This window comes from Salvelinus sp. IW2-2015, unplaced genomic scaffold (genome assembly GCF_002910315.2).
Source record: "Salvelinus sp. IW2-2015 unplaced genomic scaffold, ASM291031v2 Un_scaffold959, whole genome shotgun sequence".
Classification (NCBI taxonomy): domain Eukaryota; kingdom Metazoa; phylum Chordata; class Actinopteri; order Salmoniformes; family Salmonidae; genus Salvelinus; species Salvelinus sp. IW2-2015.
This window is the reverse complement of record NW_019942663.1, coordinates 622,537-634,556: the sequence shown is the minus strand read 5'-3', so window position 1 is coordinate 634,556 and position 12,020 is coordinate 622,537. Positions and strand designations below refer to the sequence as shown.

The 12,020-nt window shown below is 37.2% G+C and overlaps 1 pseudogene; it reads left to right on the top strand.

The window, feature by feature from the left end:
* The window catches only part of LOC112069277 (calcium-activated potassium channel subunit alpha-1a-like), an 85,927-nt pseudogene that overhangs the window by 9,281 nt on the left and 64,626 nt on the right, over positions 1–12,020 (top strand).

The window sequence follows — 12,020 nt, the reverse complement described above, 5'->3', positions numbered from 1 at the left end:
TATTCTGGTTGATATCTGGTTACAGAACTCCTTTAGGATAAAGGGTGATATCTGGTGATATTGGTTATAGAACCTCCTTTAGGATAAAGGGTGATATCTGGTGATATCTGTTACGGAACCTCTTTAGGATAAAGCCTTTATCCTAAAGGAGGTTCTGTAACCAGATATCACCTTTTATCCTAAAGGAGGTTCTGTAACCAGATATCACCTTTTATCCTAAAGGAGGTTCTTTAAACAAAATCCCTGGTAGGCATTATATATCCTAAAGGAATGTAGGCATTTATAGTTCAAGGGAATATAGTAACAACTGGAGAAACCAAACGACTTTTTGTTATGTTCATGACTGTATTACGGCACCGTTTTGACAAACAGGTCGATTGAAGTGCTACCGACATCTTATTACCAAATATGGATCCTGTACTCGTACACTTCAACTTTCACAAGGCAGGTCTTTTGGTGTTCAACACTATCAATGTTCATTGATATTGTCTGGCTCTCTTGTTTTCAATAGCAATTCCATAAAACTGGTGAACTTGTGTTCAATCTTCATAAGCACATGGCTAACAGCTGCAGGCTTCATACATTTGGTGAGTTACCCAGCACCATAAAGGCGAAACAGAAGAACTATATGATTGTAAATATTCAGTCTCTGACACATCTAACAGACATCAATTTAAGTAAAGTATTGTACAACCTAGCCCCTTTAATACTGCAGTGGGCTAAATCAGGGTCACACAGAGTGATTCTTGGTAGTCTTAAACAGATCTACTTTGAAATAAAAGTCTACACCTCACACACATGGTTTAAAAAGAAGAAGACACCTGGACCATGTCAGATGTAGAGTTGAAATGTTTTACATTTTGAGTTTGAATCCCAATATTACACTTTATATACATCACAGAAGACTGAAATATAACAAAAACCGTTTGATATAGAAACATGGGATTTTCAGAAGGTTTAAAACAAATAATGTTTATTAATTAGGAAATTGTGAAAAATATGAATAACATTCGACCCATGGGGCCACTAGAGGGAGGATTGGTCATTTGACTGCAGGAAAAGGATACAGACATATCCTATACAGAGATCCTACTGAGATATCATATATACAGTAGATATCCTACAGAGATATCATATATACAGTAGATATTCTACAGAGATATAGCTACACAGATATCCTACAGAGATATAGCTACAGAGATATCCTACACAGATATCCTACAGAGAGATCCTACAGAGATATCCTACAGAGATACAGCTACAGAGATATCCTACAGAGAGATCCTACAGACATATAGCTACAGAGATATAGCTACAGAGATGTCCTACAGCGATATAGCTACAGAGATATCCTACAGCGATATCCTACATACAGTAGATATCCTACAGAGATATCCTACAGAGATATCCTACAAACAGTAGATATCCTACACAGATATCCTACAGATATATCCTACAGAGATATCCTACAGAGATATCCTACAGAGATACAGCTACAGAGATATCCTACAGAGATATAGCTACAGAGATATAGCTACAGAGATATCCTACAGAGATATCCTACAAACAGTAGATATCCTACACAGATATCCTACAGATATAGCTACAGAGATATCCTACAGAGATATCCTACAGACATATAGCTGCAGAGATATCCTACAGAGATATAGCTACAGAGATATCTTACAGAGATACAGCTACAGAGATATCCTACAGAGATATCCTACAGAGATATCCTACAGAGATATCCTACAGAGATATAGCTACAGAGATATCTTACAGAGATACAGCTACAGAGATATCCTACAGAGATACAGCTACAGAGATATCCTTACAAACATTAGATATCCTACAGAGATATATCCTGTAACTATACAAAAAATACAGTTACAGAAAATGGCTACAGTACTTTGATGCATGTTATAACTGTGGAATATGTATGAGTCTGTTTTTAAAATGTGTAGGGCCTCTAGATGGTAGCATAGTCATTGCTTCTGAAAATGTAAAAGTTCTTTACAGTTCTGGAGACAGTACAAAATTGATACGGTGTGAGTAACAAAGTAACTAAGAAATAACTGAGTAAGTAAGTAATAAATCAGATGAGTGAGTGAGAGTGAGTTAGTAAATTATAATACAAGATTGAGTACATGAAAAAGGCTCTCTGTTCCTCTCTTTCAATATCTAGTATTGTGACCTTTGTTCTAGGTGGAAAACTCAGGGGATCCTTGGGAAAACTTCCAAAATTCCCAGTCACTTTCCTACTGGGAATGTGTCTACTTACTGATGGTTACCATGTCCACTGTGGGCTATGGAGACGTGTACGCCAAAACTACCCTGGGACGACTTTTCATGGTGTTCTTCATCCTCGGTGGTTTGGTAAAACCCCCTCTTATTTTATTTCTACCTAACCCGCTTATATCCTTCATGCATACGATCACAGCTCCAGCCATCACGGTACCTGTCCACTGCTGCTCTTACCAACAGCTGGGAAGTCTCTGCACTTCAAAAGCCTGTTGAAAATCAAAGCTCTATTGTTGTCTTGTAGTTGATGTTTTTCTGTGGCTGAGTTACCCATGGCTGTTTATTATTGTCAAGTTCATTATATTTGTAAGTATTATACTATACCATAGTACTTATTAAATAATAATTGTACTGAAGGTATACACATTTACATGTATTATTATATTTTGTATAGTTTTATTTCTGAGTATATACTGCATTTCTATATGGTTCAAAACGAGTAAGATTGGTTTTATAATTCCCCGCTGTTAACTTAAGTAATGTGTGGTTTCAGATCACTCAATGCTTGAGGTCCCCTCCCCAGATTCCAACAAACACAGTGAAAGGAGTGATCTATAGACCAGCGCGATGGTCAACATGACACATCAGTTTAGACCAGTTACACACAACACTTAGCATGATGCAACCAAAACCATTCTACTATTATTATGTTGATTTGACTTGATTATTTCTATTTGGGATAACAATGGAAGAAGGCTCAGTTCAGACTGTAGAACAGTACTACAGTAGTTAGTTCAGACCATAGTATAGTACTACAGTAGTCAGTTCAGACAGTAGTATAGTACTACAGTAGTTAGTTCAGACAGTAGTACAGTACTATAGTAGTTAGTTCAGACAGTAGTACAGTACTACTACAGTAGTCAGTTCAGACTGTAGTACAGTACTATAGTAGTCAGTTTCAGACAGTAGTATAGTACTACTATAGATTAGTTCAGTAACAGTAGTATAGTACTACTATAGTAGTTATTCAGACAGTAGTACACGTCCTACTACAGTAGTTAGTTCCAGACAGTAAGTATAGAGTACTCAACTCAAGTAAGACAGTTCAGACTGTAGTAACAGTACTACAGTAGTCCAGTTTCAGACAGTTAGTACAAGTGACTACTAGCAGTGTCAGTTCAGACTGTAAAGTAACAGTACTATACAGAGTTCAGTTCAGACAGTAGTACGTACTACTATAGGTAGTCAGTTTCAGACAGTAAGTACAGTACTAATATAGTCAGTTCAGACAGTAGTACAGTAACTGACTACCAGTAGTCAGTTCAGACAGTAGTACGGCAAAAACTAAAATAAACGTAGTCAGTTCAGACAGTAGTACAGGACTACAGTAAGTCAGTTCAGACAGTAGTATCAGTACTACTACAGTAGTCAGTTTCAGACCTGTAGTACAGTACTACTAACAGCGTAAGTTAGTTCAGACAGCAGTACAGTACTCACTACAGTATTAGTTTCAGAACAGTAGTACCAGTAACTACAGTAGTCAGTTCAGACAGTAGTATAGTATACAAGGTAGTCAGTTCAGAACAGTAGTACAGTACTACAGTAGTTAGTGTGCAGACAGCCAAGTAAGTACTACTCATGTAGTCAGTTCAGACGGTAGTACAGTATCTACAGTAGTTAGTTCAGACATAGTACAGTACTACCGTATCAGTTCAGACAGTGCGTACACTACAGTAAGTTCAGTCAGCAGAGTACAGTACTACAGTAGGTCAGTTTCAGCCAGTAAGCAGTACTCACAGTAGTTAGTGCAGACAGCAGTACACAAGTATACTTACAGTAGGTTAGCTCAGACAGTCATTCACAGTTCTACGGCACAGGTACGTTAGTGTCATGGAAGCAGTAGTACAGACAACACAGACAAGGTCCACGACTGTAGTAACAGGTACTACAAGTAGTTGTTCCAAGCTATCGAAGTGCTACACGTAGTCAGTTCCGACAGTATAGCAGCTACTACAGTAGTCCAGCTTCAGACAGTCGTAGTAACACCCGTACATTACAGTAGTTATGTTTCCAGACAGTAGTTACAGTACTACAGTAGTCCAGTGTCAACAGTAGTGCGTAACTAGCAGTAGTCAAGTTCAGACAGTAAGACCAGTACTACAGTAGTTAGTTCAGACAGTAGTACAGTACTACTACAGTAGTTAGTTCAGAACAGCAGTACAGATTACTACAGTTAGCTTAGTTCAGACAGTAGGACAGTACTCAGTAGCTTAGTTCAGACAGTAGTAAGTACTACATCCCTGCGGTTAGTCGGTTTCCAGACAGTAGCAGTAACTGGGACACGTAGTTATTCAGACCAGTAGTACAGTACTAACAGTAGTTAGTTCAGAAAGTAGTGAAGACTACATTAGTCAGTTCAAGACAGTAGTACACAGTACTACATTAGTCAGTTCAGGGAACGAGTAGTACGAGGTACTACATTAGTCAGTTCACGACAGTAGGGACATGTTATATCAGTAGTTAGTTCAGACGATATGTACATCGGCCATCTAGTTGTTAGTGCTATTCTCAGAGCACGTGAGCGGCTGCTTTGGCTTGCGCATACTAACGCTTGGTCGAAGGAGGTTTGGTCAGACGAGGACAGTACTACAGTAGTTATTAGAATAGTGAAGTTACAGTAACTACATTAGTCAGTTCCGACAGTCTAGTCTACAGATCGTTAGTTCAGACAGTAGTATCTATGATATACAGGTATTAAGTTCAGTTACAGTAGTAACAGGTCTACTATTAGTCGTTCAGAACAGCAGTGAACATGTACTAACAGTAGTTTAGTTCAGTTACAGTAGTACAGTTAACTACTTTAGTTCAGTTCGACAGTAGTTTTTACAGTACTGACTTAGTCAGGTTCAAGATCAGTTAAGGACAGTACTACATAGTTAGTTGCCAGTAGTACCTGTACTTAAGTAAGTCCAGTTCAGATCATGTTAGACAGTCTATAGTAAGTTATGTTCCAGACAGTAGTACAGTGCTACAGTAGTTCAGTTCATGACATGTTTATGATCATGTACTACTTTCTAGTTAGTTCAGTTCAGACTGTTCTAACATTTTGTAATTTTGTTTTTTTTTTTCTATCTACATGTAGTCATTTTCAGTTATCTGTATGTTATCAGTACTACAGGAGTGCATGTGGCAGACGTAGGACAGTATACACCCAGTAGTTATTTCAGACAGAGAGACAGTATACAGTGAGTAGTTCAGACAGTAGTTACAGTAATACAGTAGTTAGTTGTCAGACAGTAGTACAGTAGCTATAGTGAGTCAGTTCAGACGTAGCTACAGTACTACTACAGTAGTCAGTTCAGACTGTTAGGTACAAGTAACTACAGTAAGTTAGTCAGAGCAGTAAGTACATCCTGATAGTAGTTAGTTCAGACAGTTAGTACAGTACCTCCAGTAAGTCAGTTCAGACAGTAGTATTAGTACTACAGCATCGATCAGTTTTCAGAACAGTAAGTATAGTACTACAGTAGTCAGTTCAGACAGTTAGTACAGTACTACAGTAGTCAGTTCAGACAGTAGTACAGTACTACTACAGTAGTTCGTTCAGACAGTAGTATAGTACTACTACATTAGTCAGTTTCAGACAGCTAGTACAGTACTACTACAGTATTAGTTCAGACCGTAGTATAGTACTACTACAGTAGTCAGTTCGCGACAGTAGTACAGTACTCTTACCGTAGTCAGTTCCAGACAGTAGTACAGGTATTACTACAGTAGTCAGTTTTCAGAACAGTAGTACAGTACTACAGTAAGTCAAAGTTTCAAGACAGGTAGTACACGTACTAAGTAGTTAGTGTCAAGACCGTAAGTACAGTACTAACTCAGTAGTTCAGTTCCGTACAGTAAGTAGCAGACTACTACAGTAGTCCACGTTCAGACCAGTAGTAATCAGTACTACTACAGAGCTTAGTATCAGACAGTCAAGTATAGTACTTACTACAGTAGTGTTTCAGACAAGTAGTACATACTACTACCAGTATGTCAGTTCAGACAGTAGTGTAGTATAACTTACAGTAATCAGTTTCAGACAGTAGTACAGTACTAACTTACAGTAGTCAGTTAGACAGATAGTATAGTACTACTACAGTAGTCAGTATCAGACCAGTATAAGGTATAGTCTACTACAGTAGCAGTTTTCAGACAGTAAGTTAACAGTACTACTACAGTAGTCAGTTCAGACAAGTAGTACGTACTACTACAGTAGTTAGTTTCAGGACAGTAGTACAGTACTACTACAGAGTAGTTTAGTTTCAGACAGTAGTACAGTACTACTACAGTAGGTCAGTTCGGACAGTAGTACAGTACTACAAGTAGTCCAGTCAACTGTTAGTACGTAACTACTACAGTAAAGTTCGTTCAGACTGTAGTACAGTACTACTACATTAGTTAGTTCAGACTGTAGTCAGTAACTCTACAGTAAGTGTCAGTTCAAGACTGTAGTACAGTAATCTACTCAACAGTTAGTTAGTTAGACAGTAGTACAGTACTACTGACAGTAGGTTAGTTCAGAACAGTAGTACAGTCTACTTACCCGTAGTTAGTTCAAGACATTAGTAGCAGTACTACTACAGTAGCATCAACTGGTAGTACAGTACTACTACAGTAGTTAGTTCAGACAGTAAGTCAAGTACTACTACAGTAGTCAGTTTCAGACAGCTAGTAAAAGTATACAGTAGTTAGTTCAGACAGTAAGTACAGTACACAGTAGTCAGTTCAAGAACAGTAGTACTGTACTTACTGACAGTATCAGTTCAGACAGTAGTACAGTATACTAAGTAGTTAGTTTCAGACAGTAGTACAGTACTACTACAGTAGTCAGTTCAAGAGCAGTAGTACAGTACTACAGTAAGTCAAATTCAGACAGTAGTTAGCAGTACTACTACAGTAGTCAGTTCCAGACAGTAATAGAGTACTATAGTAAGTCAAGTTCAGACAGTAGTACAGTACTACTGACAAGTATTAAGTTCGAACCGTAGTACGGACTTAACAGTAGTTAGTTCAGACAGTAGTAACAGTTACTACAAGTAGTCAGTTCAGACAGTCGTACAGTAACTACAGTAAAGTTTAGTTCAGACAGCAGTAAACATACTACTACCGTAGTTAGTTCCAGCCAGTAGTAACAGTACTACAGTAGTCAGTTCAGACAGTAGAAGTATCTACTACAGTAGTCATTCAGATAGTAGTACAGTACTACAGTAGTTAGTTAGACAGTAGGGACGAGTACTGGACATTCGGTCAGTTTCAGAAGCAGTGACAGTACAGCTACAGTTAGTTCGTTCAAAAGTAGTACAGTACTATCTACAAGTAGTCAGTTCAGCACGTAGTACAGTTAAACAGTAGTTCGTTCAGACAGTAGTCTACAATAACTTACATTAGTCAAGTTCAGACAGGCATACAGACTACTACAATAGTTGTTCACGACAGTAAGTAACAGTACTACAGTAAGTCAGTTCCAGACAGTAGTACAGTACTACAGTAGTTAGTTCAGACAGTAGTGACAGTACTACATTAGTCCAGTTCAGACAGCAGTACAGTACTGACTACAGATAGTTAGTTCACATCAGTAGTACAGTACTACAGTAGTCAGTTCAGACAGTAGGTACAGTACTACAGTAGTTAAGTTCCGACAGTAGTACAGTAAACTACATTAGTCAGTTCAGAACAGCAGTGCAGTACTACTACAATAGTTAGTTCAGACAGTAGACAGTACTACAGTAGTCAGTTCAGACAGTAGTACAGTCACTACAAGTAGTTAGTTTCAGACAGGTAGTGCAGTACTACATTAGTCAGTTTCAAGACAGCAAGTACAGTACTACTATACAAGTAGTTAGTTTCAGGTACAGTAGTAACAGTAACTATAGTTAGTTAGTTCCAAGACAGTAGTACAGTGCTACAGTATAGTTTTCCGACAGTAGTACAGTACTACTACAGTAGTTTAGTTCAGAACCGTAGTACAGTACTAACTACAGTAAGTTTAGTCAGACAGTAGTACAGTACTCACAGTGTCAGTTCAGACAGTAGTACAGTACTACAGTAGTTAGGTTCAGATCAGCAGTACATAACTACTACAGTAGTTAGTTCAGACAGTAGTACAGTACTGACAGTAGTCATTCCAGACTGTAGTGACAGTACTACAGTAGTAGTTCAGACAGTAGTACAGTACTACATTAGTCAGTTCAGACAGCAGTACAGTACTACTACAATAGTTAGTTCAGACAGTAGTACAGTACTACTACAGTACTTAGTTCAGACAATAGAACAGTACTACTACAGTAGTTAGTTCAGACAGTAGTACAGTACTATAGTAGTTAGTTCAGACAGTAGTACAGTACTACTACAGTACTCAGTTCAGGCAGTAGTACAGTACTACAGTAGTCAGTTCAGACAGTAGTACAGTACTACAGTAGTCAGTTCAGACAGTAGTACAGTACTACTACAGTAGTTCAGAGTATTATCAGTGACATTACCAATTTGATGATTACCAATCACTCTCCTACCCAAGTTTAGTTACATTTATGTAAGTTATATTATATAGTTTACAGACATGTATACAATACTGTATATCAGTTTTGTACACTTTGTATATACTGTAAGTTTATACATTATATTACAAGTCAAATTTAAGCATACACAAGGCCTCAAATCTATTGGATAAACACATTTTTCAGCTAATTAAAATGTGCAGATATGTTACGGTAGGCTGTGCTATTCAAGTCAACCTGGCATAAGTGTTTGTTGGACAAAACATGGCATATAAGTTTTTTTTTCTTCCTTTTTCTTCCTTTCAACTTTTTCAATAACAGATTGGCATACAGAGTGTCAACTGTGTCATTTTCCTGCTTTTTTCCCTAACTAAATATCCGTAAAAGCGAGTTAAGTTAAATTTCCTAACTTTTCTTTTCTTTCTTCATTGCTTATCATACTTTTATCCCCCTAGAATCTGAATATGATAACATTTACATAATTTCAGATTTTGTTCTAACTTTTACTATAATGTAGTAATCTGACTTGTTCTATCCATCAACTATCGTATCGAGAGAAATTAACATTTATTTTGCAAATTCTCTATTCTATTCTTTTTTCATTCTTTTTTTTTCTAGAATTTTCAGATTTTACGGATATATTTGAAGCAAAAATAGACGCCCTGCTCTCTCTCTCTCTTTGCCTATCTTTGTTTTAGTCTCTTCTTCTGTCTCCTATCTTCTCCTTAGGCCATGTTTGCGAGCTACGTCCCTGAAATCATAGAGTTAATAGGAAACCGCAAGAAATATGGTGGTTCCTATAGTGCTGTTAATGGGAGAAAGTAAGTATTACTGGGAGGCTCTACTGCCTCTGCCGCAGTAGAACCGTCCTCTGCATGCCCTTTTTCTTTCTCTGTTCCATGCATGTAGGCCATGTTTGCTCGCTACGTGCCAGAAATTGCTGCTCTCATCCTTAATCGGAAGAAATACGGAGGGAGTTATAACTCGACCCGAGGCAGAAAGTAAGTCAAACAAATAAACAAACAAAAAAAGGAATCTAAAAGGTGTGGTTTTGGTGTGACTTCTCAAATTGCCCCCCTCTCCTAAAGAGGAGTACCAGTAATTATTCTAAAAATTGTTTTATATTGAAAAGTTTTGACCTTTTTTAAAATATATATTTTTTAAAGTCACACAGGTGACTGGAGAGTTTGGCCATGAAAAGCTTACGCTGTTGCTTTGTACCGGTGTTTGTGTGCTAGCCGTCATCGTGTCAAAAGCATTATTTGCTATATGCTTGAACGTTTTACTCATTTATTTACTAGAATGTTTACATGTTTGTGTCTGTGTTTTGTGTTTGCCGGTCATATGCATCTTACCAGCCACCACAATGCACGTATTATTATTTTTTATTATTTTTTGAGGGGCACGTAAAGTCACTACTGATTCCAACTAGAGTTGTAGTCATTTTATATAGCATTTCTAAAATTCATGAATATATTGAATTTTTAACATGATATGTTCTATCTTAATGACAGAGATGATGTCATTGAAAATACTTCACAATTTTGAAAAAAACAGTGACTAGTGTCTTAAGTGTCCTAGGAAACAGACTTACAAAACGAGACTAACCTTCAATTAAATAATTAGCTAATCTAAATCTAATTTATTCCCAGATTATTTTAAATGAATGTTAATAAAGTGGTCTAGCTACCTACCTTTTGTGTCTTTTTCATGTCCACATACGCTCTTGCATGTTCCTCGCTTGCTTCCAGTTTGTCTTTTACTTCCTTGTTTTTTGTCTGGTACCACCAGTTAATTTGATTTCCCAAGCCCTGCTACATTCCTGGCCTTAATCTGCAGTCAGACCTACACCCTAAGGGGCCAAATACTACCTTGAGATGTGTGCTCATAACTCAAATTTCCATGCAAATCTCCCATTGACATCAATCAATGAATGATTATATGCAGAAATTCAAGTTACACACGTGTTTCTCAAAGTACAGTAGTATTCTACCCTTAATCCCTGGATGCCTCATCCCTCTGAACAAACTTCTCTTGGCTCGTTTTTACAATTTTTTTGTTGTTTAATTTGTTGTGGATAATTTTTTGGGACTTTCTTTTAGTCAAGTCTCTATAGCCAGCGTCTGATATGGTAATTCATATTTTTTTTGTCAAGTCTCTATAGCCAGCGTCTGTTTTGGTAATTTATATATTTTTTTAGTCAAGTCTCTATAGCCAGCATCTGATATTATAATTCATATTTTTTTTTGTCAAGTCTCTATAGCCAGTATCTGTTTTGGTAATATATTCTCTTCTCCTTTCTTCTGCATTCTGAAGGATGTGTATTTCTGTTTCATGTGATTCATATTCTTATCTCTCAGTCCTACTGTCCTAGTATATTCCCCTTTTTCATACCTTTTCATATACAAATATGAATAGAATTTATCTGTGATATTCACATAAAGACCCAATTCTATAACGTCAACAAGATACAATATGATAAATAAGAAATGTAATAAGATACACAATGTTCGATTTATTTCAAAATCGTGTGCAGGTATGTGAGAAGTTGTTAGTATAAATGACTTGCGTCTACATCTTCAAACCAATACGTTTGGTACCATATGTGATGGAAGTGACCATTGCAATAACAGCTTAAAGAAATGCCCTTCTTAACCCCATCCTGAGTTTTATCTCACGATGAAGAGTTTATCTCACAATCCTGCGGGTACTATCCTGTAGCAGGGATACTGTCTGATTGAATGTTACCCCCCCCTGTGGAGACAACATGAATCTTACTAAAGATAAGCTCTTTCCTGAATTGTAGAATGTAGCAATCGCATCATAATCTCCAACAAAGGAAATTGTCATTATTTTTTATCTGTTAGTGGAAAGCCAGAATGCTCTCTGCTCTGTGATTTTTTTTATCCTGAGCTGTCCTTCAGGCCTTACATAGGACGGACTGTACAGTCTAAAGGGCTTTAGTACTGTCAACTGTTCACATAACAATGGACTCCTGTTCATCAAAGAACATGTACTGTAGAAACCAGGGAGAATGATGTGTTGTTTGGTAAATAAACAGTGGGCTGGCTGTGTGTGTGTTGTCTACACGGAAACCGACTTTTTCAGGTCTTTAAAAAAAAAAAAATCTGTCAGATCCAACGTATGATTTTAATTTTATTTTCAGAGTCAAGAAAGAAGGTGAAACATCCGTCAGCAGTCTAGCAGCTTTTAGCAAACCATAGTTTAAATCTTATG